The following is a 27,670-nucleotide window of genomic DNA, read 5'->3' as shown; positions in this document are numbered from 1 at the left end:
TGCGGCTATCACAACTTTTCGCTTGAAAGCGGCGCTGTAGTGGCATCTCCTGCTTGGAGCTATCGCGATAACACCACGCCGCACACCGACACGGCCAACACGACACAGGTCAAAATGGCAACCTCACTTGTATAGTGCCTAGAAGCTTCCTTCCTAGTGTGTCGTTCGCGTATGCTTGAGAGGCTACGCAAGCAATGAATGCCGACGGCTGCTGCGTGGGGCGCTGCCAGGCGAGAGGGTGCTGGCGGGTAGTAGTTGTTATGCGAGCCTTCGGCGCTGTCTCCAGAGCCGTAATGATAACTGCTGGCTTTCTCAATTTCTTCTTGTGGTTTCATGTTCTATCCAAAAGTGGCTTGGAGAGCACAAATTTGCTGAAGTATGCTGCATGCTTATCAAATAAAAAGAGCTCATCTCGAGCGCTGGTTGCTTTTCTACGTACATGGGGTGGCAGATTCCAGCCATCAGCCACAGAATTTACCAAATGGATTTTTTTTTTTTCGATTAGACGAAGCAATCACACTAGAACGCCAATTGCATATCTCAAATCTGCAACAATGAAATTATTCTCCTTTGGAGTAATCGCCCAGGCGTAACAAAGTTCGCGCCTCCCCTGCACACGGAGTAATAACGCAATGAGCAAAAACGAGAAACACAGTTGACAGAAAATGATATTTAATACTTGCGTAAGTCAAGCAGGCTTAGGACACACCGCGAAGGCAACGCTTCAACTCCAGAGGCAGCTAGTCACTGGCAGTGGCGTAGCTTGAGTAATTTCTGCCGCTGCCTCCGAGCGTCCCTTTCTTTCTTAGTGCTTTTTTACAAAGAACCAAAACCTTAGTAGCTGTGACGGCCCACTTATGGGGGCCAAAGGTTCGTGTTCTCAATGTTTTCACGGTTCTCTTAGGCGGAGCCTCCGAGAACCCAATTGAGGACAAAGCCGTTGGTTTGAACACACACACAAAGACTTTTAATCAAAAATAAAAAGGCATAAAGCAAATAGAACGAAACAGAAAGCATGCATAAAATAAACTTTGAAGAAAACATTGGGGTAAAGAACACACTTAGGGCTTTAACGAGGGTGCGAGTCCGGGCTTGCCAAGAGGGCGGGGACGCGTCGCAGTCTCGACGCGGCAACGCGGCGACAAGCTGGCAGAAGGAGTGGCGCCGGTCTCACCAAAGGTCGCAGCGTAGGTTGACCGACCGGGCGCCGGGAGCGCGCCAGCTCTGGCGAGGCGAGGTAACGCTGGCGGCTGGGTGGCAGGAGTGGACGGCGGCGGCGTTCTGGCCGGGCAGAGAGCTCGGGCCCGTAGCCCGACTGCTCCCCTCTCGCCCACGGCGCGGAGGTTCGAACGCCGGCCTCGGGCAGCAGGCGGCACGGCAGACGGGGGTGGCGTTCTGGCCGGGCAGCTGGCGTAGAACTCGGGCCCGAAGCCCGACTGTTCTCGTCCTGCCCACTGGCGCAAAAGCTCACCGGCCTTGAGGAGCTGACGGCACGCTCAGGTAAACGGGCGACGCACAGGAACAGGTTGGCAGGAGGCCCCGGGCGGGTGAAGTCCTTGTGGGCTCGGGTCCGGAACCCGACGGCCCGTCTTCAACGCCCGCTCCGGTGGTTGACCTCCTCCTGCCGTTGCTTCCTGGGACTCTCCTGGCGTCTCCCCGGCGTCTCCCTGCGTGTCCTCTTGCGTGTCGCCCCCCGTTCTGCCAGCGCACCACGCTTTTTCTTGTGGTCTGGCCGATTTGGCATTTACTGATTGGCTGCCTGACGCCCCGTGGTCTTTTCTAATTGGTTGCTTTTTTCTTTTTGTTGTCTTTCCTGCACCGCACGTTCACGTGCCGGGCGCTCTTCGGCGTCGTCGTTTTCCTCCTTCCAGCTCGGCGCGCGTGCACTCAGCGTCGTCTGCTCTCGACCGTCCCGAGCCCCGCACCACGTCGCGCACCACACATCAAATAAAACTTCACTATTTGTGATAAGGTAGCTCTTTCATGCTCTGTGCAGCCAAGCTGTGGCAGCGTCAATGTGTCGAGGTGCTTTGTGAAGTCAGCCAAGCTTCCTGCATGTAGTTCATGTTTGCTGAAGAAGGAACTAAAAGCATCTTACATGAGCTTCGCAGCTAGGGCCAGCGCTTGGCTGGGATATATAAGGCCACCATTGTCGAAATTGACTGTGAAGCAAGAGTTGGCATCTGCACCCGCTTGTCTTCTCGAAACACAAAGGTGCTCTGCATGATCTGGGCACGCATTTTTAGCAATCATATTTCTTGCTACATATCCTGCTGTATAATACATCAAAGTACTGTTGCTCCATTTCTCAGTGTATCCGACATGATCCCCATTTGAGCAAAGAGCCTGAATAATTACTTCAAGTTCGCTAAGCTTCCCTTGGCCCAGGAAATCATCTACGGTGTCCAAAAGGCATTTTTTGGTTTGTTCAGGCTGTGCTGGCCGGTTAAGTAATGCATTTATCATTTCTGGCGAGCAATTTCATCCTTTTGGTGGCTTAGCAAGATTATACGTAGTCAATAAGCTTACTGTGTTTCTCGTGCGACTGGCCCACCGTCGGCGGAAGTGGCGGTCAACAAGTTCGCGACAAAGGGCAGTACCTGCGGTCGCTGTGGTGGTGCCCACTCCCCTTCACAGTGCCAGTTCTCCGTGCTGTACAACGAGAGCATGCAACTCAAGACTCAGCTGGACGAGTGTCGCTCCTTGCTGTCGACAGCCAAAAACTCGCACCTTCGCCACATTGAGCAGATGGAAAGCGAGGAGTTGATTGTCCAGAAGAAGCCTCGCTCGGAGGTCATCCGCCTCGAGGACAACATCGCGCAGATTCATCGAGAGTATGAGAATCTACACATTGAGTTTGAGGCGTTGTCGGTGTCCAGCGAGCAGGCTCAGCCAATCAACCGGGAGATGCAGCACATTATAACGAGCCTGCAGAGCCACAACAGGCAGCTCAAGAGCGAGGTCTCCCGCAGCAAGCGCAAGCTGTGCGAGGCCCAATCAGAGACGCAGAAGCTGAAGCTGGCTGCTGACCAAGGGTGCCGTTCCGGGCCTTTGCCAGAGTCGGGAGCTTCAGTTATCGCCAGGAACTTCCGTCCTGGCCCACCCTGGTCTGCCGGACAGGTGGTGTCTCCTGCCAGCGCCTCATCGCTGCTCGTCCGCATGCCAGATGGGGCCATGTGGCACAAACACGCCGACCATGTCAGGCCTCGCCTCGGGACCTGGCCAGCACCCTCGACTGCCACTGAGTTCCATCCCGCAGGAAGACTAGCGGCAGCACCAGTCGCTTCCAGCGGAGCACCACCTACCTCGGAGGCGGCAACCGTAGCCAGTGGTGCGGCACCCGTTGGACCGGTGTCGAGCCCAGCACCACTCGCAAGGCCGACCACTAGGATCACTGTGGGATGATCATTGCATCCAGATGACTGTCTAATTATGCCAAATAAATTCTCTAGTTTATCTTGCCTTAGGTGGGACATTAAGAGGTATGTGAACCCTACCACTGAAGTCAAATATTCCATCAGATCCAGTGTGCTCTTAAGAGTCACCCTAAATCCAGCAGCAGTGCTCTTCGACAAAAATTCACCCCCTGCTGGTTTTGCATGTTGCTCCCATTGTTCTAGGTAGGTTACAAATTACTCCAGATATCGTGCGTCTGCACTACCGGGCCTCAGTGCTCTTGTGTTTATCCTAGACGTCGTCACACGAATAAGTCTGCTAATTTTCTTTATGAAATCTTCCGTTGGTTGCACTATCTTATAAGAAGATTTAATGTGCTTCCTGTGAACAAAAAGTCCCTTGATCACTTCATCACCGAAGAGTTTGAAGGCAATATTGACCTTCATCTTTTCGAAACAATTTGGTCTGATGTGAACGTTTGTGATGCTAGGCATAGCTTTGAGTGTGACAGCGTCACGGTCCGCTTGCAATGCTGCCTCAACAATGCCACTGTGGACATGCCCAGAAGGTGTTAGGAAGCCTTTAGCTACAAATGCATTCCTAAGGTTCTTGACAAGGTGCGGAAAGTCTGAAATGAAAAACAGCTGCCTCTTCCCATCAACTGGATGCTTGGCATTGTTTCTGATGGTGCTTGGTGAACCTGTAATTGATCAAGCTCAGTCAAAGCTATGAAAACGAGGTGTAGGCTGTGCACAAAACACGTTTCACAGATATATATTTGTATACTTCAAAGTGAAAATCTACCTTGTATTCCAAAAAGCCGCCACATGCTTTGGTTCCACGCGGCCCCTTCACAAGTGATCAAGTCAACCTACAGTCCAGCTTGTTCAGCGAGAACAGTAGTTTCCACAATTATTCTTGCTAATGTTGATGCCTTGACATTACCCCTTGATGCGAATACGCCAAGGACCTGTGTCCAGTTCTTTACGAAAACCAAAGTAGAGTACAAAATATCATCTGACATATCTGCTTGCACGTTACATCTGTGATCTTATCAAGTTCACAACTTACCACTGTACGGCTGAAATAGGACAACCATTCCGTGATCCGCCAGGACTCCCTTCCTGCTCTGTAGACATGCAGTCGCCAAGGACTACAAAACCTTCAACGTGTGAAGGTTATTGTGTTATTTCATATTTTTGACTTCAACATTTCATTCATGAAGATTGATAGCAATCACAACAACCCACCCTTTGTGAAAACGTGTACAAGGCAAAGTGCATGATTATGTGAAAACTTCAACTCACGAGCTGTTTTCATGTTCAGATGTTCTGAGAGCTTTATGTCATCCAAAACAATGCCTCCACAGCGGCTGAAGATGTCCATGGTCTTTGTCTTCTCGCTTAGAGCAGAAAATATTTTCGGGCTGAGGCCGAAGCCACCTTTAAAGCGCCTCACATACCGTATTTACTCGCGTATAACCCGCCCTTGCATATAACCCGCACCCCTAACTTTGAACCCCATGAAATAAAAAAAAATATCCTCGCGTATAACCCGCACACTTACCTGAAAAAATGAGGACTAGGAAGTTACAACTGAGCAAACAGTCACCATTTTAGTTTTCAAAACAAATATATTTGAAAACGACTGCCGCAACGTTGTCAGTGCTGTCGTTCAATTGTCAATCGTCGCCACTCTCACTGCTGCCGTCTGAGGCTTCATCGCCGCTCTCAAAGACGTAATCATCTTCGGTACCATCTAGGCTGTTGCTTATGGCACACTTCTTGAAACTCTTGCGTACCATGTCGGCCGGGATCATCCCCCATGCATCTACGATCCACTGGCACAGCAGTGCAATATCTGGCCTTCGCACGCGTCCCGTCGGCGTAAGGGCGTAAAGGCCATCGGCCATCCACTGGGCATATAGCCGCTTCACGTGAGCCTTGAAAGGCTTATTGATGCACACGTCGAGTGGTTGGAGCATGGAAGTCATGCCGCCAGGTATTACGACAAGGTCTGTGCCGTTGTCAGCGAGGCGAGCTTTCACCGCGTCAGTGCAGTGGCCTCGGAACGAATCCAGCACCAGCATCGAACGGCGTGCCAACAAGGCACCTGGTCTTTTTTCCCAGATTGCTTGAATCCAGTCAATGACGAGGTCACTGTTCATCCACGAGTTATCTTCCACTCGCACAACAATTCCTGGGGGAAGTGGTGTACTCGGTAGAGTCTTGCGCTTGAATATTACATACGGGCGCAGTTTGGTGCCGTCGGCCAAAGCACACAACATCACTGTGCAGCGCAGCTTGGTGTTGCCGCCAGTCAGCACACTAACAGATTTTGCGCCCTTTTTTTCCAGGGTCGTGTCCATAGGCATCTCGAAATATACTGGCGTTTGGTCAGCATTTCCCAGCTGAGATAGCAAGTAGTTGCGCTCTTTCCTCAGTCCGATGACGTAACGTTGAAAGTTGAGCAGCTTCTCCTCGTAAGCGTCGGGAAGCCGCTGGCACATGGTAGTTCGCCGCCGCATCGAAAATCCATGCCTGGCCATAAAGCGCTGCAGCCATCCGCGGCTCGCATGAAACTCGCGTGGAATGTGCATTTCCCGGGCCAGCTTCAGGGCTTGCATCTGCGCCATCTCTGTAGACACAGCGTGGCCACGACTCCTCTGCTCCTCGATGAATTTTGCAAGCTGCGTCTCGAGGTGAGGGTACGCGCCAGTCTTCGGGCCGCGAAACGCTCGCCTGTCCTTGTTCGCAGCTTCGAGAGAGTCTTTTTTCTTCCGCCAGTCGCGAATGCAAGATTCGTCGACATCGTTCTTTCTCGCAGCAGCTCTGTTGCCGATTTGTTCAGCAGCGGCGACGATCCTGAGTTTCTCCTTCGCCGTGAATGATTGCCGCCGAGACACACTCATGATGCCTAGACAAGGCTGGCGAACTGTGCAAACTGGGCGTACAAGAAACGGCACCTTACTCAAGGCCCATCAACGTCTGAACAAAGCGTATGCAAAGCATGCGAAACGCGTGGCTGGCGTGGGACTAAACAGACTATGGATGTGGATCTGGCTGTGACCTGCGTTGGCCTCTTGTTGGCTGGATGGATGGATCATAGTGGCTTAGCCCTTTGTAACGGTGGTGGCTTGCGCCCCCTAGCCTAGGATTCCCCCCTTTTTTTTCCCCCGTAATTTTGTTCGTATTGTGAACTGTAATTTGTCCCTCTTTTATAGACTCACTCGTCCCTAGCCCCTTTTGCACCAATCTTCCAACCTACTCTTTGTCACCACTACCCTTCTCTCATCCACACGTCCGTCCTCCCCTGCAAATCCCAGGGCACCCTCTATATCTATCGCCGCGTCTTCGGCAATGTCCGGACGAAGTGTTCTGCACCGCAAAACGATATGCTCCATGGTCTCCGCTTCCACGTGGTCTTCTTTCAGTCCATACTGGCCTTCGGTGGTCAAAAGGTTGGTGCAATATTAATATGCACTGCAACACACGTTGATGTCGATGGGGATGCGGACTCTGCACGGCAGGCCGCGCGTTGCCGTGAAGCCGACCCGCCGAGCCCCCCTTCTCCGGAATATTCGCGTATTACCCGCACCCCCACTTTTTAAACACATTTTTTCAATTTTTGGTGCGGGTTATATGCGAGTAAATACGGTATTTCTGGAGGCAAGTGTGGCCTGGCAAGACCATGATATTTTCCCTGCGGAGGTGCTCATAGAGCTTGGGACTCCGCATCCTCATCATAATGCACTCAACGATCCACTCATCGTCATAAGTGACGCCCTTCTGCGATTTCCGACGTGCAGCAAGGAAGCAGCTCTTGACAGCCAGCTGCTGCTTTATAGGGAATGACTTAATATTGGACTCAAAAGGTTGTTGATTAAGTGTCTCATTCATCTCTTTCACATGTGCCACTTGTGCCTGAGCAGTCGCCAATTTTTTCTACATCCTTAACAGGGCGCGAGATACAGTCTTGCGCTTGTTTTTTTCACTGTAGGTCACTCTTTTTTTCTTTCCTCTGTATGCCTTGTTGATACTTGCACTGAGCACAAGATTCCCGTTCAGACTTTGTAAATACTTGACATTTCTCTGCAAAAAACATACCTTTATATGTGGTGTAATTTCCACCTCAAGGATAAACCACATCCATCGCAAAGGGCTTTTGAGGAGACTTCGAGAATAAACAATTCGGCCTCTTTACGATTTGTAAGCACATGCTTTGCCTGCTCTCTTCCTCTCACGTAAACAGTGGATATCACTGATCCTCGCTCAGGCAGAGGCTTTCCAAATGTTATCATCTTTTGGATAAAAAGGCTGCTAAAATTGTTCTGAAGAAGGGTTGAAATCTGGGCCAGTTGGTACATACTTGAACAAAAAAACCAGTCAAAAACACAAAGGACAAGAGGAGAGGTTCACACCACAACGACTGGAAAGACGCCCAGAGAAGAGGAAATGTCGTTGTGGTGTGAACCTCTCCTCTTGTCCTTTGTGTTTTTGACTGGTTTTTTTCGTTCAAAATTGTTCTCTTCGGCTTCGCAGCAGGCGTAGGCCAGTGTGTCAGATTGCACATGTGGCACCTGCATCCACGTCACTGGAACAAGTATTCCGGAGAACGGATGACGACTCTCGGGAAAGCCTTGAGTCTGCTGCTCAGAGGTGTCACTATGAGATTCAGCAGTGCTCTGTCCTTCACTGTCAGAGTTCCAACTTCTTCTCCCCATGGGTATATCTGCATTTTCAGAATCACAAGCATAGTCCTGGCTCTCCTAGTCGACGCCTTCAATAACGGGGTCGAGCTTGGCCACCTCCGGCTTGGTCCGCTTGCGCCGTTTAACAGCAGGTTCCTGTTCGCACATATCTTGTCTTTCTCTTCGTAACCTGTTTGGGGAGAAGATGCTTCGGATAGTCATCAAATATTGTCGGAGTGGCACCAGGCTTCAAACGCGGTTTGTCGCGAGCAAGCTCGTTCACGACTCCATTCACCGTGATCCTGAAGGAGCTCTCTATGCAGCTCTCCTCAAAGTGTTTCTCACACTTTGGCTTGCAGCATGGACTAGCATTTCTTCAAACTCTCAGTTCTTTCAGTCCTGGCTTGTGACACCAAGGGGTGGTACTTCTCGCAGTGATCAGTTTGGTAGTGCCGGCGTAAATTATACTCTTTGAATACTGAGAGAGCATTTTTACGGTCTAGGCAGACTGCCTTATCCTTGCATTTAACAAAGAGGTAATCATCTGTCCACCAATCTTGAAATGTTCAATATTCCTAAGCTATTTTTTCTTTCCTTGCCACCCTTAGAAAAGGACATGTCGACGAGAAAAGCATGCTGAAAAAAGAATTATAATTATAAAAGCTAATACTAGCAAGCAAATAATGCATTGAATACAATATTATTTGGAAACTCTGCTCTCATATTGTTGACAAGCACCTTGAGAAAGTCGGACGGAGGCAACAGAAAAATGTGCACCTTTCTGCTCTGGCAATCAGCTATCAAAACGAGCGCTGCTAGGGACAGTCGTAAAGAATGTTCCAGCAGTGGGATAGCGCCATCGGTTGCTCGTCGTTCGAACCGTTTTTGCGCCTAGTTCCTGCCACTCTCACGGGGTGGCAGCACCGTCACACGTTGGATCCGCCCAAGAGGACGAGACAACTAGAGATGCCGCGAACTTTTTACAACAAAGCTGTGAAGTGCTAGTTCCCCCACTATAGTGTCCACAGACAAGCAGCACGTCAACACAAAACTCGAGCCAGTTCACCGTCCTCACTGGCGTACGATGGGGAGAGTTTCCCATTATGTTGGGGGAGGGGGGAGGAGTAAACCTTGACATACACTTAGAGATTCTTGGATGAATGTCCTTCCCTAACCTAGTATTTCCACAAAGAATCTTTCTTCCCCCTTTTTTGGACTTGTGAAAAGAAAGGAAGTGAAAACGTCTGAATAAGTGATGGGGGACAATGACAACTGGAAGTGATCTTCCTTTGTTCCTGTCTAACCCCATTTAAGGTCAAAATTGCCATGTCGGCCTTCATATAGGAAGTGACAAGGAGAAGGGGGTGGGTTCTGATGTCGTGCCGGGGGCCACAGGTTGCTGATCCCTGCTCTATAATTTCATCTAGTTGATCTGGTCCCAACCAGATGTCTTGCTTAACTCTTGAAGCAATTTAAATTCTCCCATCTTAGTTAATCATTTTTCTTTGCTGGGATTTTTATTGAAAGCTTTCCTTTGTATGTATTTGTGATCTGACTCGCTTGGTGTGTCCCAGTGGGTAAAGATTGATTGCTATGCAGCTGTTATGTCAATCCAGCTCCGTCTGTTTTTAGTTTCAAATGTAGGAGAGCTGTCGTTATTCTGTTGAGATTGTTTTCATCTATAAATTATAATAATTCTATACCCTTCTCGTCTGTTATTTCTCCTCCCCATATTGTGTTCTTAGCATTAACATCCCCAGTGACTGATATGTTCATTTGAGTTTAGTTGTACGTAACTTTTTATTATTTTAATTGTATCTTCTATTTGCTCTTTTGGTGGGATATAACAGTTTATTATAATGAGAGTTGTTTTTTCACCCATTTTGGTTATGATAAGTTTTTGAGTTATTTGATTGCTGAAGACTTCGATATCCTTATGAATAATAATGGCAGCCATAGTGAATTATCTGATAATCTGTTCTTTCGAGAAAATCCAATTATTTTATTATTTAATGCATACAGTTCTCGTACTAAGGTAATGACCTGTTTAAATTCAAGAAAGTTATTGTGAGTGTTTGTATAGCTTTGAATGATCTACCAAGGTTAACTTAGATTAGGTTCAAGTGGTTCTCTTGACTCTCCACTTCTGCGAGATTTGCCACCTGGCTAAGGTTGAAATAAAAAATGACAGAGGAATAAAGCAGAAAGTATAACAAATAAAAAGTGAAAAATTAATAGTGTACTTCGAAAACAAAGGTGCAAATAAGATACAAAATGTGTGGAATTGGGTTTGTTAATTGCTGAAACCCATTTCCCACTTGATATGATTGTACTTCATCTTATATTGTTGTCATTAAAAACTCTGCATGGAATGATCTCTCACGTCCTCTTTTGCAAATTTGCACGCTGGGCACTCCTATCGCACTTTGCACTTATCATGCTGATGTGTTTCTGCACACTTTGTGCACCTTGGCGATTTGGCCGAACATTAACGTTATGTGTGGCCAAATTTCGGACACCAGGAGTATCTGTGGATGAAAATATTCGAATATACAGGGAAACGATCCCACTCCAAGAGGACTTTTCCCTTGATTAGCAGTTCCTTTGCCATGGCCCTGACTGAGCAGATAGTAACCACTTTCATGTTTTTTTTTTGCTGACCCAATTACTTTGTTCTGTTCGGCACCTCCGTTGTGGTTGTTCTGCATTACAAGTCTCTCTGGATGTTCGTGAACTGAGACAGAGCACTCAGTCCCCACAATTTTTAACTCTGGTTGTTTTCCTTCTGAGATTCTTAGCTCTAGATGCCTCAATTTTTTTTTTTTTGCTTTCACGCTTCCTTACAATTTTTTTGAGCCCTTCATTCAAACTGGAGGAGATTGCCATCCTTCCCCTTATGGGCTTGGTGTTGACATCATTGAGGCCAAATCTTTCTGGTTGGAAGTGTCTCATCTGAACTTTCTTTGAACTAGGGAGTCTTCTTAGTTCAAAGAAAGGGAAAGGAGGGAATGGGCTGTCTTGGCTGCAACGTCGTGGCAAGGCGTGAAAAGCAGCAGGAGTGGCAAAGGTTGCCTTCTCCTCGCTACTCTCTGTGAGCGAGAACGTAATCATTGTGAACTACACCCATCTGCTCCGAAAATATTGGAATGCGTGTGCATTCCTGCACGTTCAAGGATCAAGAACAAGTCTTTCAAGTGTGAAACTTCTAGTAGCAGTTACGGGCTTTTGTCAGGCAAAGCAGCACTTCACATTTCATGCGAAAAACTCTTGATGGCCCTTTGCAACCAATCAAGCCTGCAGTTAGAAAGAAGTGCTTGGTCCTGAGCAACTGGCCAATGAACCATGTCATCATAGTGTGCATCGGTGCAAAGCCATCAAATGCGGGATTTCTTCTCATGAGGAACGTTCATCTGCCGAAATGTCTTCAACTTCGTTGGATGGCCTCCCTTGCTACTTCATATATGGCATACAGCTGGTGAGGGCCTCCCAATTTGCAGGTGGAAATGCATGAGATCCAGTACCTTTGGCTGCCATGTGTGTACATTGTCCTGTAAGCACTCTATACATGTCTACAAAATGAAATATCGCTCTTAGGGTCTTATTGTTTCACACGATCTTGGTGTGTTAAAGGCTCAGTAGAGAAAATACATCTTGTCAACACCTCGCATCTTTCGATTATACTTGACGATGACCTCGGGCTGTATGAAATACATGTTCATGCTTGTTTTGTCCCACCTCTTAACATTCTCTTGATTGCCAATGCTGACAGAGTTAGATGCAACAGACAAGCATTGTTGTCTTTGCTAACTATCACAGCATCATCACTTGTAACATATTCAGCACAGTATCTTCACGGCTTTTTTGTGATGTCGGTGTGGCCGCCATGATCACCACGCCGGGCACGTTGAGCACGCCGGGACGGCAGCCCGACGAAGGAGAAACGGAGGCAGGCGAGGACAGAGGCTAAGAGAGAACTTTATTCAGAGTGAGGCCACCTAAATAGGCTCAGCTTCACTATCACAGTGCCTCCTGAGGGCAAATTAGTTTCGGTTCCGAAACTGAAACCTCGATATAACATCATCCCCCTCTTCTTTAGAAGCGAGGGCAAGAACTTGGCTGAGAGGTTCACAGCAGCATGTACCATCCGCTGAATGTGTTTCTTCGCAAAGCCTGAGGGGTGGTTCCAGGCCCCTTTAATGACGTCGTTCTGGCAACTAAGATTTGAAATAATATGACTCTCTGAGGAAGTTTTGTTTTTAGGTCAATTAGCTGTCTTGGATTGGCTTATAATTGCTTTCATGGCAGTTAGAGTTATGCGGCTTGTTCTGGTTCAGGAGTCCAAGTGGATTGGGCTCTAAGTGGTCTCGTCCCGGTATCTGGTGCGTTGTCTGCAAAAAAAAATATCTGGTTTTGAAAATTCCGAGAGGTCCTTGTGAAACTCGGATTCATTTATTGTGTCGTTCCTGGGACAAAAGTTTAGACCCTTGCTAAGTACGCCTATTTCTTCCCTTCTTGCATATTTTTGAAATGTCTACAACATTAGACTGGTTTAATTCTTTGGAGACTTCAGCCACGTCTGGTATATCTTGGTTCAAGTTTCCTCTTGTTTGTATCAAAGGTTGTTTTTGATTAAAGCTCGCTTTCTTCCTCTGTTTTGAAAGCAATTTTCTACACTGTATTTCGTGGTAATGTTCTAAATCTTTAATCTCCTCCGGTGTCAGAGCTATGTTTGAAGCCTGTGGCTTCCAGTTTTCTGCAGGGTTCCTTGAGTATATTCAGAAGCGAGAGTGAGACATTGTTTAATGTTGTTTGCCAGTTTGCGCTATGGTGTGCTGGGAGTGTTCCTAGAGCTGGCATAGCCTTCAGTGTTAGTCCTTTAGGGTTTATATTGTGTTGTGCACAGTCTGTGAAAATGTCTAATGGAAGGTGTAGCTTGGATGGTTCTTAGTGTACTTTCTAGCCTGTAGAAATTCGGTGCTTCATGGCTGAGAAGGGTCATTAACTTGCAGTGGCTGTTGTTTATTTGACTTTTGGCAGGTAGATCTGCGTGGGGTGTATTTCTGTTAGGCAGGCTTCTTTCCACATGCTTCACTTATTTCCAGCTCTGTTTCTGTTTGAGTCTGTGTGTGCAAACAGGCGTATGATTGTCTGTGTGAATACTTCAGTAGTAGATTTTGCATTGTCTGCAACAGTTGTGTCTCTTTGCACGGTTGTTGCTTTTGTCTTTGGAGTAGTGTATGTCCAATGGCTCATTTCACATTTCGCTGTCTGTGTTCCTGAGGTGACTGTTGTAGTTGTGTTGCTCGGCGCGGTCAGAGTCAGTGGATCTGGTTTCTGTGGTAGATTTAATAAGTGTTTCTCTAAACTTGTCCTTAATGAAGGATTCGATATGTTGTGAAACTAGCTGTATTCCTCCATGGTTTAGGTGGAAGCCATTCCAAGCTAGGTGTGCATTGTGCCAACATTCATGTGGAAGTGCTCCAAGTTGAAGATTAAAAGTTAAGTTTGTTGGTCTCCTCATTGTGTTTCATGAGTGCATTAGTTTGGTGGATTAGTGGAGTGGGGTGGTGTTTGTGTTGTAAGTGGGTAGCAACAGTTGTCACAAATGTGTGCATTTGGGCGAGCAGCTTCTATTGTGCGTATTACGGTGTTCATAGACTCGATTCTTTCCGTAGTGTTCTGTGCGTTGAAGTTGTTTGTGCCTACGCTAATAACAAAGTGTGTGGTGTCCACTGGCTTATCATAAACAAATGGCAGAATCTCTGATGTTTGTGCCCCACTCAGATGTATTATGTATGGCACGTGTGGGCCTGGTGGGAAGTGTTCCTTCAAGTACAGGGTGCCTGTACTGGCTGTCTCCAAGGGTTGCTACATTAGCAAAGGATAACAAGGGGCACTTACCCTGTTCCATCATCGTCAGCTGGTGTGGAAATCCATAATCAAAAAGGAGGGCTGACAGATGGAGTAGCACACGTGGTTTGTTATAAACAGGAATAACGTGCCTCGGAAAGGCTGGCCAATGTACAAGTCTTGTCAGACATGTTATATGGAAGACTCGCAACGATACCCTGTTCCACACTGCCAAACTGTTCCTCTTGCATTAATAGGATGTAAAGGGAGACAAACTTTACATTAATGTTATGGAGGTGTAATATTTGATCAGAGTACCAGACACTATTGCTTCACAACAATTGGGGTATCTTACTTGAATTCAGAGACAACCTACACATTGAGAAAACCATGAATGTGGGCACTCCTATCCTTGGGAAACAATTTCTGAAGCAATTCCTTGTAATGTTCAAGTGCGTGAGTGAGGCCTGAATGAAACCAAAGCCTGTCACACACGCAGCACACACTTCCTAAGTCGTCCGGAATGATATGTTATGCTCACCACTGTACACGTTTCTGATACACAGTCCTTGCTGGGTGGGTACATTTCGATTATCACTTGCTGAACATATTTCATGCAAGCCATGCAGAATTGCTGTTGCCTGCCATATTTAGCTAATGGGTAACAAAGGGAACACAAATGGAACAAAGTTTAATTTGCAGGGCTCACTTGCTGGTCAATTTGCTCATGAGTGTTGAAATGTGACCACATACTTCCATTCTAGGATGGGACATCCCATGGTACTGTTTCAAGCTCATGAGATTTTGGGTATCTTCTAGCATGTGTTTCTCACAGCAGAGTTGTTTCTCTTGTAAAGAAGGTGGGAGCAGTGCTGTGGGCACCAATATTTTTAGATTCCTTTCAGTTTGCAAGCTCCCCCGAGTCGTGCGCGAAAAGGTGACCCCCTTTCGTTTCCACTCACCATGCGGCGCTGCTGTTGCTATTGGCCCAAACCACTCGCGCTTGGCAGCTGTTGTGGAAGCCTTCTCCGCCATTGAAATTTGCTAGCCCTCTCTGAGCTGTCATCTTGAAACTTCAGTCTCATGGTTAAAGAACTGTTTGGCCTGAGCAGTAAGGGTGAGGTAAAGAGCAGGCTAATGCAATATTACGAAGAATGGATTGTTTAATTTCTTCACACTTTCAGCGTTTACCCCAAACATATGAGTGTTTGTTAGAGTAATGCTTATTTGGAAGAATGCACAAAACAATAAGGAAAATCTATAATTAGCTGTGTTCCATTCCATTTCTAGGCCACAGTCATGAACTTCCACGAGTGGTTAGTCGAAAACTTAGTTGAACGCATGGAGGGAGTAGCTACAGAAGATGAGCTTTTTTATTTGCAGTGGCGGCCTTTTCTCTGTTTTCCAGCCAGCGATTCACATCTCTCGCATAAAAATGCATGCGAGTCATAATGACGAAATGCAGCACCTGGCATGTAAAAGTGACCATATTCTGCACATCCAAGTCGAGCAAGGTTTAGCAATTCCAGCTCGTCCAGCACTTCCCATAAGATATCCCACAAAACGGGACCTTCTTTTAAGGAAATAGAAACTGCTTTGTTTGCACTATTTGTAAACTCTAGCATTCTTTAGTTGGATGCTTTAGGCACCTTTGCTGGAAGCTCTTGTACACTGTAAGGTATGAGTCACTGCCAACAACTGGCACTGGAGATCTGATATCTTCCATATAGGAAGGGCAAGTTGTGCTCTTGGAGAATTTGGTCACTGTCTTTGGGTGAGTCAGCTTTAGAAGTTAACTTGAGCATTCTGGACTCAATCAGTTCATGCAGGCGAGCTTGCTTCCAATGGTGTGCTTCTCACGTCTTTGAACTAGAGACTTGTAGCAGGAGGCACGTCACCAGCCACTCCTGATCATAGTGTCTCCCAAGTTCTCACCTTTTCGCAGGCATTGAAGCAGTCTTGAATGCCAGCTGCTGCTTTTGTGGGAGCATGTGAAGAACTCCATCAATTTTTGCGTCACTGAGTGAACGCAATTGTGCTTTCATGGCAAGAACCTCTTCCTTCACCTTTTTCTTTTCAAAGTAGCGTGAATTGCTTTCCGCCTCATAGATTTCACTTGGATGCTTTTCTGTCTCGGTTTCGCGCTCGTTTTCTTCGTGTGCTGCAGAAAACGCTTCGCGAGCATTTTGTATTCAGGGTAAGTTGCGCCCAAGCACGAAATTGTGCATGTTTTTCGTCACCAGGTATGATCATCCTGAGTAGCCACCGGCAATGACAGTATATGGGGATACAACTTTGCAGGGCAGCCCTCGCACAATTTGAACTTTTTCATGTAGTGAACAAAACACTTGACGTCTTCAAATGAATGTGTATGTCTCTGATTTCATTGTTAGCGCACACTGTCGATGGCACAGGTCGACCATCAGCACTGACTGAAAATTTAAGGCAGCTTGTCACTAAACGGCCTTTTCTACTCTCGGAACAGCATCTTCAAGTATCAGCTTGTATAGGATAACGAAAGTGTCGGAAGAGTTGGTGGACCAACCTTCAGTCTTTTGGCTTGTTTTTGCCATGGCCAGGAGTTCGTTGTACAGCGACGAGGCCTCCACAGGTATGGGATGGGAATCCTCATTGTGAAGGTCCATTGGTGCTGTGCTTTGGTCGCCGTTATCTTTTTCACCTCGCTCCACCTTAGGGGCAATGTGCACAGCCTGTGTCTTGCGCTTCGGCATGGTTTTTGACAGGTACTTCAGGCAGTTGGGAAACAAGCGTGGTATGGCGTCATTTTTCAGTGCCCATTTGTCACGCAGAATGACGACAGTGTCACCATTAATATGGTGCGCAAAAGGTTTTAGCACGTCCTCGTCGTGAAAGTGGAGATTGCACACAGCAAAGGAGCTCGAAGGCTGTCTGTCGAGCTGGGGAATCAGGTACTGCCATTCTTGGAGACGTGCAGCATCACTGGGCGGCCGGAAAAAAAAGCCTTTTCTCGGGCGGAGGTGCCTTCGAGTTGTAACCGCTTTTGTAGCCAGGCACGGAGCAACGTGGCATGTTCACTACTCACTCAGTAGACATAGCCAAATGGCAATTTTCATGAACCCACAGACTGCAAACACCCACATGTGAAAAGGTACAGCTCTCTACTTCGATCAGGTGGCGGCAACAATAAAAAGGGACCGCGCCAGTCGGGCAGACAGCACGGCGAGTGCCACCGCGCGGCAGGAACCAGAACGACAATCCGCATGCAGCAGCTTTCAAACTGAAAGGGAATCTAAAAACGTAGGTGGGTACTGTGATTGCTCTAGTACGTGAGACAAGCTTGGGTTGTTGGGAAGCACAAAAAGCTCAGACTGATCTTTCTGAGGCTGCTTCAATTACTTGCGGAAGTATTCACAAATCTCCTCATTACAGTTGGCGGAAATGCTGAATAGCTGCTTGCGCTGAAGCTGAGGCTCGAGTTGGCCATGACCAATATGGTGGCGATTCCTGCCTGTGTCATATGCAAGAGGCATGTGGCACAAAAAGAAGACGACGATGTATGCTGATCGATCCGAACGGCACAAGCGCTTGAGGCGCGTGACCCGAGGTGTGATCGGGAGAGAAGCAGCGCTGAGCCGGGATGATCGACGTGGCTCTGGGCCAAGAAGGTTGAAGCGTCAGCTTCGCACTGGCGACGGGAGCCATGGAGGTGCGGGCAAGCCCGTGACGCTGGCGATCCAGGGTGTCACGATCCACCCGGGTTCGTGAACAAGGGAGGGCTCGAGGCACCCTCCGTCAGACGGACGCTCCGCAGCGTGGTAGTGCTGAATGATGACTGATCGCCGAGCAGCCGTGCTCGTCGGTGTTTATTGCAGTGCGGTGACCAATGTTGCCTGCTGAGCTCAGCAGGCCACCGAGCCTAGCGGCGAACGAACATTATGCCTGAGGGGGCGTCACATGCTTGCTACACCCCCTTACCCCCAGTTTGTTTGTTAAATAACAGAAACAAACGTCTATGTTCAAAATACAGTAGAACCCCGCTGTTACGTTCCTCACTGCTGCGTTTTCCCGGCTGCTACATCGTTTTCATCCGGTCCTGGCATAGCTTCCATAGGATCCAATGTATAAGGAACCCCGCTGTTACGTAGTAGCTGTGAAAACGTTCCCGCATGATACGTCACAACTTAGCACCCCCAACCAGCCTGGGCTAAAGTAGGCAACATGCTCCAACCGCCATTTTGGCTTTTGACGAGTTTTGGCCGGGCTTGGCTATGAAACTGGCTGCAAGAAGCTGCACGCCAGTTCGAAAGGCCGCCACTAGGTGGCTATTCGTGAAAAATGCTCTCACTATCATCACTGTGGTTACGGTCACCGCATGGTTGTTGGACGGGTCGACTCACGAAGGAAGGAAACTCAGGAGAGGCCCTGCTGTCACTCTTTGTGAAGCTAAAGTGAAGCCGGAAGTTGGCGTTGCTCCGCCTATCGGGCCAGCTCTTCTCTCTTGTTTACATTTCTCGCGAAACCACGCTGCGATGTGCGCAACCGGGCTGCTCGGACGCGCGCGCTCTGCAGCAATACTAAACAATCGTTAGCACGTTAGCATGATTACACCAAAGAGGGCAAAATTTCCCGCGGATATTCCTTCATCCAACCAAAAAAAGACCTTCTGCCTGGTGATCGGCAACGGATTCATCAAGAGTTTGAACTGCATTTATTTCCTGTCACTGCCACATGTATTTCCTCTTTTAATGCCACTTGGACACATCTTCATGATATGGCCTCACTGATGACACTGGTGGCACCCCGATGAATGGTATCGACATAACCCAGAACTGTGCACTGTGGTTCTGCAGCTGAAGCATGGGGAATTCACCTCACAATCATTCCGCCGTGCACCTTATCTGCTTATCGTGTGCATGGTTTTATCCTCAGGTGCACTTCGAAGGATCTTCAGGTGTCCCTCTGTCATTTCCTTGCCAACACGAGTTGCTCTGCTTCGCCTCTTGTCAAGGACTCTTTTGTGAGCTGTTTACGACGTATCGCAGGACCTTGAAGACCGCAAACTATCCGGTTATGGAGTGTCCTGTTTAACGCAGAGCCGAAGTTGCAGGTGTCCGCTAATTGCCGAGTAGCTACTTAGATATCCTTGACTGGCTCATTTGGCAACTGGTTACGTGAAAATAATTTGTAGTGCTTGGTTATCTTGTTGAGGCTAGGTGAAAAATGCTTCTGCAGCACGTCCAGTGCTTCGCTGTACGTCAGTTCATTCACCTTTCTTGGTGCACACCATCTGCTTACGACGGTCATGGTGTGGGTGCTAAGCCAGGCCACCAGCAGCGCCCGTTTATTCTTGTGATCCGTGATGCCATTGCCTTCGAAGGAAGCTTGCAGTCTTACTTGATACTGCATCCACTCGTCAGCAGCATCCTTGAACTGGGGTGGGCTTGCGTGTCCCACCATTGCTTCCAAGAATGCGGCCTGAGAGTGGAAGGGAGCGATTATCCCACTCTCGTCGCCACTGAAGCAATCAAGAATGGCAAGCTAGACGCAGCGAGCAAGAAATCCATTTTTTTGCCAAACAACAGCGTGTTTATATGCGCTCGTCGCCGAGGAGAAGGGAGTTGGGAAAGAGCACAAAGGAAGTGATCGTGATAAATACACGAAGCACGCATGTGCCTTGATAAGTGAACAAAAGATGCAAGTGTAGACACAACAGAGTCCACTGCACTTATTCCAACGTTCCATCCTAGAAGAACAAGAAAGAGACTACTTGGCAAAGTTCAAAAACATTTGCCGGCTCACTGTGGTACAAATACGAAAAAATACTTGGAAATCTGTGCTGTCACACTGACGCTGGTGTTTCGGTGTAAAATTTAATAAGGAGAACTGTGACCTTCATTTGGTCCTTTAATAATCTACTTATTACCACGAAGTTGAAGAAAAAATATTTTTGAAAGAATATTGTCACATTGTAGTGACCTTGAATAAAACAATGTACAGTCATGGACAGCCTAAGCTGAAGCAAAATAACAGCAGACGACAGATACTAGTGGCACAGCCTAGCTGCGAGAACAGAAAGCTATGGCGAGATGAAACATGGGTTAGTGCCCTTCGCTGCTGCCCTGAAAAACAGTCAGTTTCGTCTGCTGCACACTAGATTGTTTTGCTAGCGCACATGTGTTTCTTCCGATTTCGCTTATCTGGAAATGACTTTCTTGGAACCTGCTTACGTTTGAAAGTGATGCACTGCATTGGCGGTGCTTTGAGTGATGAAATGAACTATATTTTTGTCAATAAATTTGTTTTATTCTTCATTAGCCCTGATTTCCTTGGTTATTGTGGTGAGATGAGTGTGCATGCAGCCAGTATCAAATAATTAAAGTATGTGAGAAGAAAACCATTTATTTTTGCTGCAGCAGCTTTTTCACGTTTATTGTTTCTGTTTTAGTACCTTGGCTGTAATTATGCTAGCCATCCTGTGTGGCAATGACACGTATAAGGACGCAACCACATCGCTTTGATGCAGCCACTCCCATTCGTCAGCAACTGCCGCCCACAAATCATCAGCACTGCTTTTGTGCAAGCACTTTTTTTGCCAGTGACTTTTTCATCAGTGCCCTGATGTTTTCAATTATGTTTAAAATCGGGACTGTTTAGACTTAGAAAACTTCCGATGAGCATGTGGAGGCGGCCTAGTGCTGCCCACAGGAAAAACCGGCACAAGAAAGGAGAGAAACTACAGGAAGAATCAGACCCTAGTGCCACGCTTGTGATACCCTGGGCAGCTGCGTAGGTGAAAACGACCGCGGCGCTGCGTTCGCATAAATAGCAAAGCAGAAGTGATACTAGGAGCTTCAATTCTGCACTTAACCGGCTACACTTTTTTACTCTTCACTGATCAGGATGTCAATCGGTGTCATGTAGCTGCGGTGCTATGTGGCCAGACTAGGAGAAGGATTCAGCCGAACAAGGGCACGTTTTCGGGAGATTTCTGTTTCGGACATACAATCGTACAAAACCATCAAAATTCAGGAGACTTGGCAGGTATGTTATCGTGCTCGGCGGCCGGCAAGGGCCGCAACACCACAGTTTCACCACACACCACACAGTCACCACACAGCTCACAATTTAACCACAGTTTCATTCAGCTAACTAGGAAGTATGCACAATCTCAAATTACAAACAAAGGTGTTTTGTTCCGCACACTCCTCTGCGCGCACTCCTTTGGATTTTTGGACTTGAATCAAATGATATTGTTGCTTGCATCAAGGTTTGGTTTAATGGCCACCTGCATCTAAACAGCACTCCGTCGCAGCTGCGTCAACAACGCCTGTGGCTTGAAAGCGGCGGCGAAAAAGCTTTTCGGCTGTAGCTCTTAGTATGCATGAGAGTGTGTGACATAGTGCGTGCCTGATATTTCTTTGTATTTCGCATAAATGACACATTCATAATTATATTGTTACGCGCTTTCCTACGCACTGAAGCACGCATCCTGCCGAGCATGGAAGAATGCGCCAAAAAGACGGTGAAGACGACAATCAGAGTAGCGCTCGTGTTGTTGTTCTGCCATCTAGCCTGCAGCTGTCTCTCTCCGTGTAAATTTTAAAAATACAATTTCCTATCCCTTTTGGCTACTCTCCTCCCCGTGGCATTTCAGTGGGAGTTGCTGGGTATTGTTGCACTTCAGAGGGCGATCCCACCGCTAGCAACCTGTTTGTTGCATTAGTAGGCGATCCCCCCGCTGCCACCAGTTTGTTGCACTTCAGAGGGCGATCCCACCGCTAGCAACCTGTTCGTTGCGTTAGTAGGCGATCCCACCGCTAGCAACCTGTTTCTTGCGTACTCCAGGGTAGCGTACCGTACTGCTGCCGAGAAGTAGCGGCGCCTGCCTATCGAAGCTCGACCGACATTATTTATTGGGTAGCGTGGCATTCTCTGCGGGCTGCAGGCATCCGGTAGATCATGGCGACCAAGCAAGGGCGAGACGATTTGCTAGTGCGAAACTTGCACGGTTTATTCAAAGGTAGTTGAAAGAAAATAAGAAGAGCATGAAGTATATCAAACGTACATTTCGGAGCCCCTTAAATAGGCTCTCTACAAGTGTGGGCGGGATCTTGCTTCTGTCGATGACACGTGACAGGCACAGAGAGAGGACCCCTCCTCCTGCAATACCGAGCACGGGAAGGAAAAGTCAATCCTCTTTTCAATGAATCCGGGGAGAAGGTCGGGTGAATGACCTCTTCGGCGCCGTGGGGTCCGGCCAAGTAGAAGGTAGGGGGATGACGTATCGCCCTTGGCGTCCGACCAAGTAGAAGGTAAGGGGATGACGGGCCTCTGTCAAGGAAATGAAGAGAAATGTGAAACACAGTTGATGTTAAAACATTGATGGCATTAGTACTGCAGCAAATAAATGTTATAGCATGGTCAACCAAGGTTGATCATGAAGGTGGTACAACGTCATACAGTTTCTATATAATGATAGCTGGTACGAGGAATGTACAAGCGAATGTGAGCCAATCCCAAAGACAGTGCCTCAAAGCACGAGCTCCCGAGAAACTACCGCATGACACACTCGCCACACATTTCAAAGGGCTAGTGGGCTTCAGCACATTAGGAGTCTCCGTCCGATCATGGCCTAGTGATTAGAGCATTGGGCTGCTGTGCTCAAAGGCAGAGGTTCGATTCCATTGTTGGTCAGGCATTTCTTCCTATTACAGAGGTCCAAGTTGAGTAGAGGCATTGCAACAAGGCTAGTGCATCTATGCAAACAGCAAAGTAAGCTAGATCTCCATGCACAATGTTTGAGGATGCAGATGCAGAATGCATATCAATAATTGAATGCATTAGTGTGGACGAGGTGCCCAAAGATGGAGCTTGCATTCCTGAGAACAGTAGACACTGCAGCAGCATTGGACCCTGATCTGTGCTAGAGCTGAACGAGGGTGTGCCAGCATAAGCACAGGCACTCCGTGTAAAATATGACAAGGCAGCTCTCTACCGACACCGTTCCCTATGTTTATGTCATGTGCCTCCAACAGACATCCTTGAAAGACAACCCGTGGATCTCGCACGCTCAGTTGGTCGCAGCACATTCAATGATGCTAGGGTCGGACCTGTCGAAGAGCGGAGCGGGAGAAACAGAAGAGCTCTGAAGCACAGACAGCATAGGTCTCAACCAGCGAGCAACCCGAATAACAAACTATACAAGTGAAATTCCAGCATGTAATCATTCAAGGAATACAGTTTTGCCATCATTTTAAACGAACCAACACTTGTTTTCACTGTCAGCATGCGGCATCAAGAGAGTGCTCAATGAGCTGGAGCTGGATATTGGAGTTATACAACGAAGCACGTCCAGCAAGCAACTAAGGGGAGCAATTCACAAGCACAGACAAGGGTGCTTGACAACTCTAAAGTTGAAAAAAATAAAAATAACGAAGTGAGTGTCACCGAGCAGTGCCATGTTGAACGGGGCCCAACTTATGGAGCAAGGGCCTTTGACTAATCACTACCCTCCTAAAAGTTGCATGTTCTGCTATTTTTAAATTTATTCTCCTTTGCAAAAAGCTGCTCTGCTTTCAAGGTCATTTCTAGAGTGAAATTTTCAGAAACAGGATGAGGTACTTCTCACGTAAATTAAATTTCTGCTAACAGAATGAAAATATCAGGTATTGTAAATATGGTGACAACACAAAAAATAAACTTGGTCTTCAAGTGATGGGATATTTACAGTTTTTACACTTCCTAAAAAAGAAGTGGCTGCCCTTATCCTGCAACACAGGGTACCTAGAAGGTATCAAAGACTAATTAATATGTGCATTATTTTTTAAATGATGTTTTTGTAAAGCTGATACACTCATGCTCAATACAATGATCATAACTTACTTTCTGTTTGTGCCAAATTGATGAAATTTGTGCAAAGTTTTATTAAAATAGGTTAAATTGTTCAAAAGTTGACCTTTCAGCCTTGCATCCGTCCTTAAATACCAGGCATGTTTGTTTAGCTGCAGCTCATATTTAAAAAAAAATCGCCTGTGGCGTATAGCATAATTCTAACCCTTAAACTACATTACTCGGCGATTTGGCCATAACTGCTACGAAAAAGGGAAATGCATAAATAATTTTTAAAAGATTGCTAATTGTTTACTCCAATAGTTCATGGCACACATTGAAATTTACAAGTTATAGCTGGTGAGTTCGCTAGGTGTGTCCACTTGGGAACAAATTCTCATTATGCGATTTTTGAGGTATTGATATTCAGTCTATGACAAAATACATGGTGATTTTAGCTACTAGTTTGACAGTGCAAAACCCATAAACCGATACCATCCTCAGAATTTGTTCTGAAGTCGATGTGTTTTTCGTACTGGCTAGCTTCAATTTGTAAATTGCGACATGTGCTGTAAATAATTGGTAAAGAACTAATTAGCAAAATTTGGTAGTAGATTTCACATTTGCTTTTTGGGGGGATTATTCTCTGCCTTATCAAGTAACTTGGTTCAAGTATTAAAATCTGCCACAGACAATTTTTAAAAATTTTCCGCAGCTAAAAAAAAAAGAACTGACATATTAGCTGTCACCAGTTTTAGTGGCCCTTAGCTGCCGGCACATTCGCTTGAACTGAGTCGCTTAATTTGTGCCCGCGTTTTGATTTCCTTGTATTGCCAGCTTTGGCTGGCCGACCAGAAGGAATTCGGCCCGACTTTCTGGTGACTCCACTTCAGCGCCTTGCTGAAGCTGTTAGCTGGACCCAGATTTTTTTCCCGTGGTGTCTATGTGCTCGAGCAGCAGCATTTAGCCTCAGGAGCATGCTGTATGCTCCACTGCTGCTGGAAACTTTCCTATTCCAGCAGTAAAGCTCCTCAACAACACTCCGCAGCCGGGGTTCCCTTCTGCAAGCTTGTGCATTCTCCTGAATGCCCTTTCCAATGCAGTGTAGGTTTCTTCAGTGTCCTGCAAAACAATTTTTTAAAGCATTTGTTTAGCATGTATACATTGCAAAATTATTTTACATCATATTGCACCATTCTGTTCACACAGGCAAACAGCACAAAAGCTCAAACATCAAGCAGAGTCAGACATGCAGCTACACATAATGTTAACTATTGTAAGCAGTTCCATCGTGAAGTCTGTAATCTTTAGTTACATCACATGCCTATAGGCTATTTGCATTATGGGAAAACCTTGTTCTGTCTTTGCGCAGACGAACGTGTATTCTTATTGATTTGGTGTTGCCACATTATGCAATGTTCCTGCACATGCTTTGGTCGCCTGTTTAAGTTGTGTGCTTTTAATACCAAACATTACTGCCAGCCGTATGCTGTTCTGCATCAGTAGCAAAGGTTGTGAGAAATAGTCACCCTCAAATAAGCTTGGATGACATAAACACATTTTGTGGCCTTGAAGTATGCATGTGGTTTCAAATATGTGTGGAGCAATATGTAAAGAAGACTTTTGTGTTCGCAGCTTCCATTGTACACAATCAGCCACAATTATGTCAGCTGCAGTTGTACATTTTCGACTACTATTATTACTCTTCTAAGCATGGGGCACAACTCAATCTTGGCTATAAAGCACCGCACACTGTCATTCACACCTCGAAATGACTTCATATGGAAAGAGTCAGAATACCTCTGGTTGTGCACAGAAGTCGGGAGCAGTGCTTGGCCCTGACTGAGGACAGAAGTCAGGAGCGGTGCTTGGCCCTGGCTGTTGTTGCGATGGTGTGCCTGAGGCACTTTCCGCCATGTTGAGGGCTTCATCTTCTGTTGGCTCACTGGGGGCATCGCCTTGCTGTGCTGGCCTCATCGGTAAATAGAACTCCAGCGGGGGGCATCGCTCACCTAATGCAAGCTGCCCAAGCTGCTTACAGTCTGCTGGTGTGAGCTTAGGGCTATTAGGGAAGCACCCTCCGAAGGCCCTTCTAGAGCCATGGTAAACGAGATGGACACACATCTTTTTGGTAACAAGGTCTAGTTTATTCTGTCAAAAGAGAGAATTGAGCGGGCGCTCGCAGCGCGCAGGAAGTGATGAGGGCTTTAGAGAGAGAGGAGAAAAGAGGGAAAAGGAGCATAGAGAAGTGCGGTGCACGGACCTAGTGCGAAAGGAAAGCAGTAAACAAAGTAATCAGAAAAGGGAGCTCGCGCACGACGTTCGGCACAGTGAGTCTGATCATGTGTCCGTGTGCCTGGTGCCCAACACTTGCGAAGGTCCGCTTACGGGAGGCCCGCGGGACGCCGCGCGGAGTTGTTTATGGCTGCGGGGGTGGTGCGCAGCTCCATCGCCGCGCCGCTACAGATTGCTCCCCCCTTAGAGAGGAGGCTGAAGCGACGAACGATGCTCACAATGCACAAGTGGCAGCCAAGTGAACGCGACGAAGAGGTGACGAACCGCGTACTTGCAAGGCGGAGTCCGCATGTCCCGGGAAGGCGAGATAATTAAGCGCGGGTGCCTCGCTGAATGCTGGCTTGAGTCGCTCAAGCGCGATCGTATCTTGTGTCCCGTTTACGTCGACGGCAAAGTTAGAAGGAAAACATTCTAAAACGGGGAATGGTCCGAGGTAGTGGAGCTGAAGCGAGGGCCGTAACGCACAAAAACGTGGGGCTGTCTGCAAGTCCGAAGTGATGTACACTGCACGGGGTTTGCTAAAACGTGTAGGCAGCGGACGGAGGTTTCAGAACACATCGCTAAGCTCGCTTGCTGTTAGAGAGGATGTGAGAGTGTTTTCTTCGCAGAAGTCTGCTGGCAGGCGAAGCAAGGTGCCGTAAGCAAGCTCCGCAGTAGCGCAAGAGAGGTCCTCTCTCTTACCTCAAGAAAAAAAAAACTCAAGAAAAAAAAGAAAAAATAATGAAAGGAAGAAATTTACAGAAAGTAAAACAAAAACTTCAGGATGCAGTAGATACCTCGGTGATACACCTGGCGACGTTGCTTGAGCTGGATCACTCTGTGCAGAGGGCAGCATACTGGGAGACACTGGACCCATGCTGAAGCAAAAACCTTTTTATCAAAAATAAGGTTACAATGAGCCTTGAATGCTTCAATAATAAAAAAAATGGAATACATAAACAAGAAGTGAGGAAAATTGCTCATATTGTATGGGCGCGAACTGACCTTGCCCCTAGACACGGCACTTCCTCCTGCTGCGATCTCAGCAAGCGAGTATGCACGCGACGCCATCGCCCTCGCGGACCATGCACACCAGCTTGCCCATACTTGACTGACGGCCTCACAAACCACTCAGCAGTGTCAGTACAACGCCCGCCACTGTGACGTACAGTTTTTGCCTGGTGCGCTCGTGCTCCTGTGGTCACCCTCTCGTCACGTCGAGCTTTCAGAGAAGCTCCTTTCGCGATATACAGGGCCCTACCACGTGCTGCACCAGGTGACGCCTGTGACGTACGAAATTGCTCCTGTGCGTTCAACCTCGTCCTCTACTCTGGCATCTAGTGATGTTGTGCAAGTCAGTAGGCTCAAGGCCTACTACACTGCTTCCGAGTCCGGCGTTTAGTCGCTCCGGGACGGCGCTTTTGCCGCCGGGGGTAGTGCTACGGAACAGTATTTGCGATGACAATGAGGTGAGCAGGGTGAAGACGACGACAATGATTAGAGGCTAGTGCGGGCTGTTGCCTCTTGGCCAAGTGCGGCGCATTGCCTTGTAGATATACTTGTCTATAGCTTTTCGTTGGCATCTTCCTATGTAACAATATCTACCAGTTTGTCAGCACAAGTTTTTCAAACATTTGAGAAGCGCCAGAC

The 27,670-nt window shown here is 47.4% G+C and overlaps 1 pseudogene; it reads right to left on the bottom strand.

The window, feature by feature from the left end:
• On the bottom strand, positions 1–25,723 carry LOC126525248 (uncharacterized; annotated as a pseudogene).
• Positions 25,724–27,670: the final 1,947 nt, after the last annotated feature.

This window comes from Dermacentor andersoni, chromosome 3 (assembly GCF_023375885.2).
Source record: "Dermacentor andersoni chromosome 3, qqDerAnde1_hic_scaffold, whole genome shotgun sequence".
Taxonomy (NCBI): domain Eukaryota; kingdom Metazoa; phylum Arthropoda; class Arachnida; order Ixodida; family Ixodidae; genus Dermacentor; species Dermacentor andersoni.
Note: the sequence above shows the minus strand (reverse complement) of the source record. Positions and strands in the feature narration are given on the sequence as shown.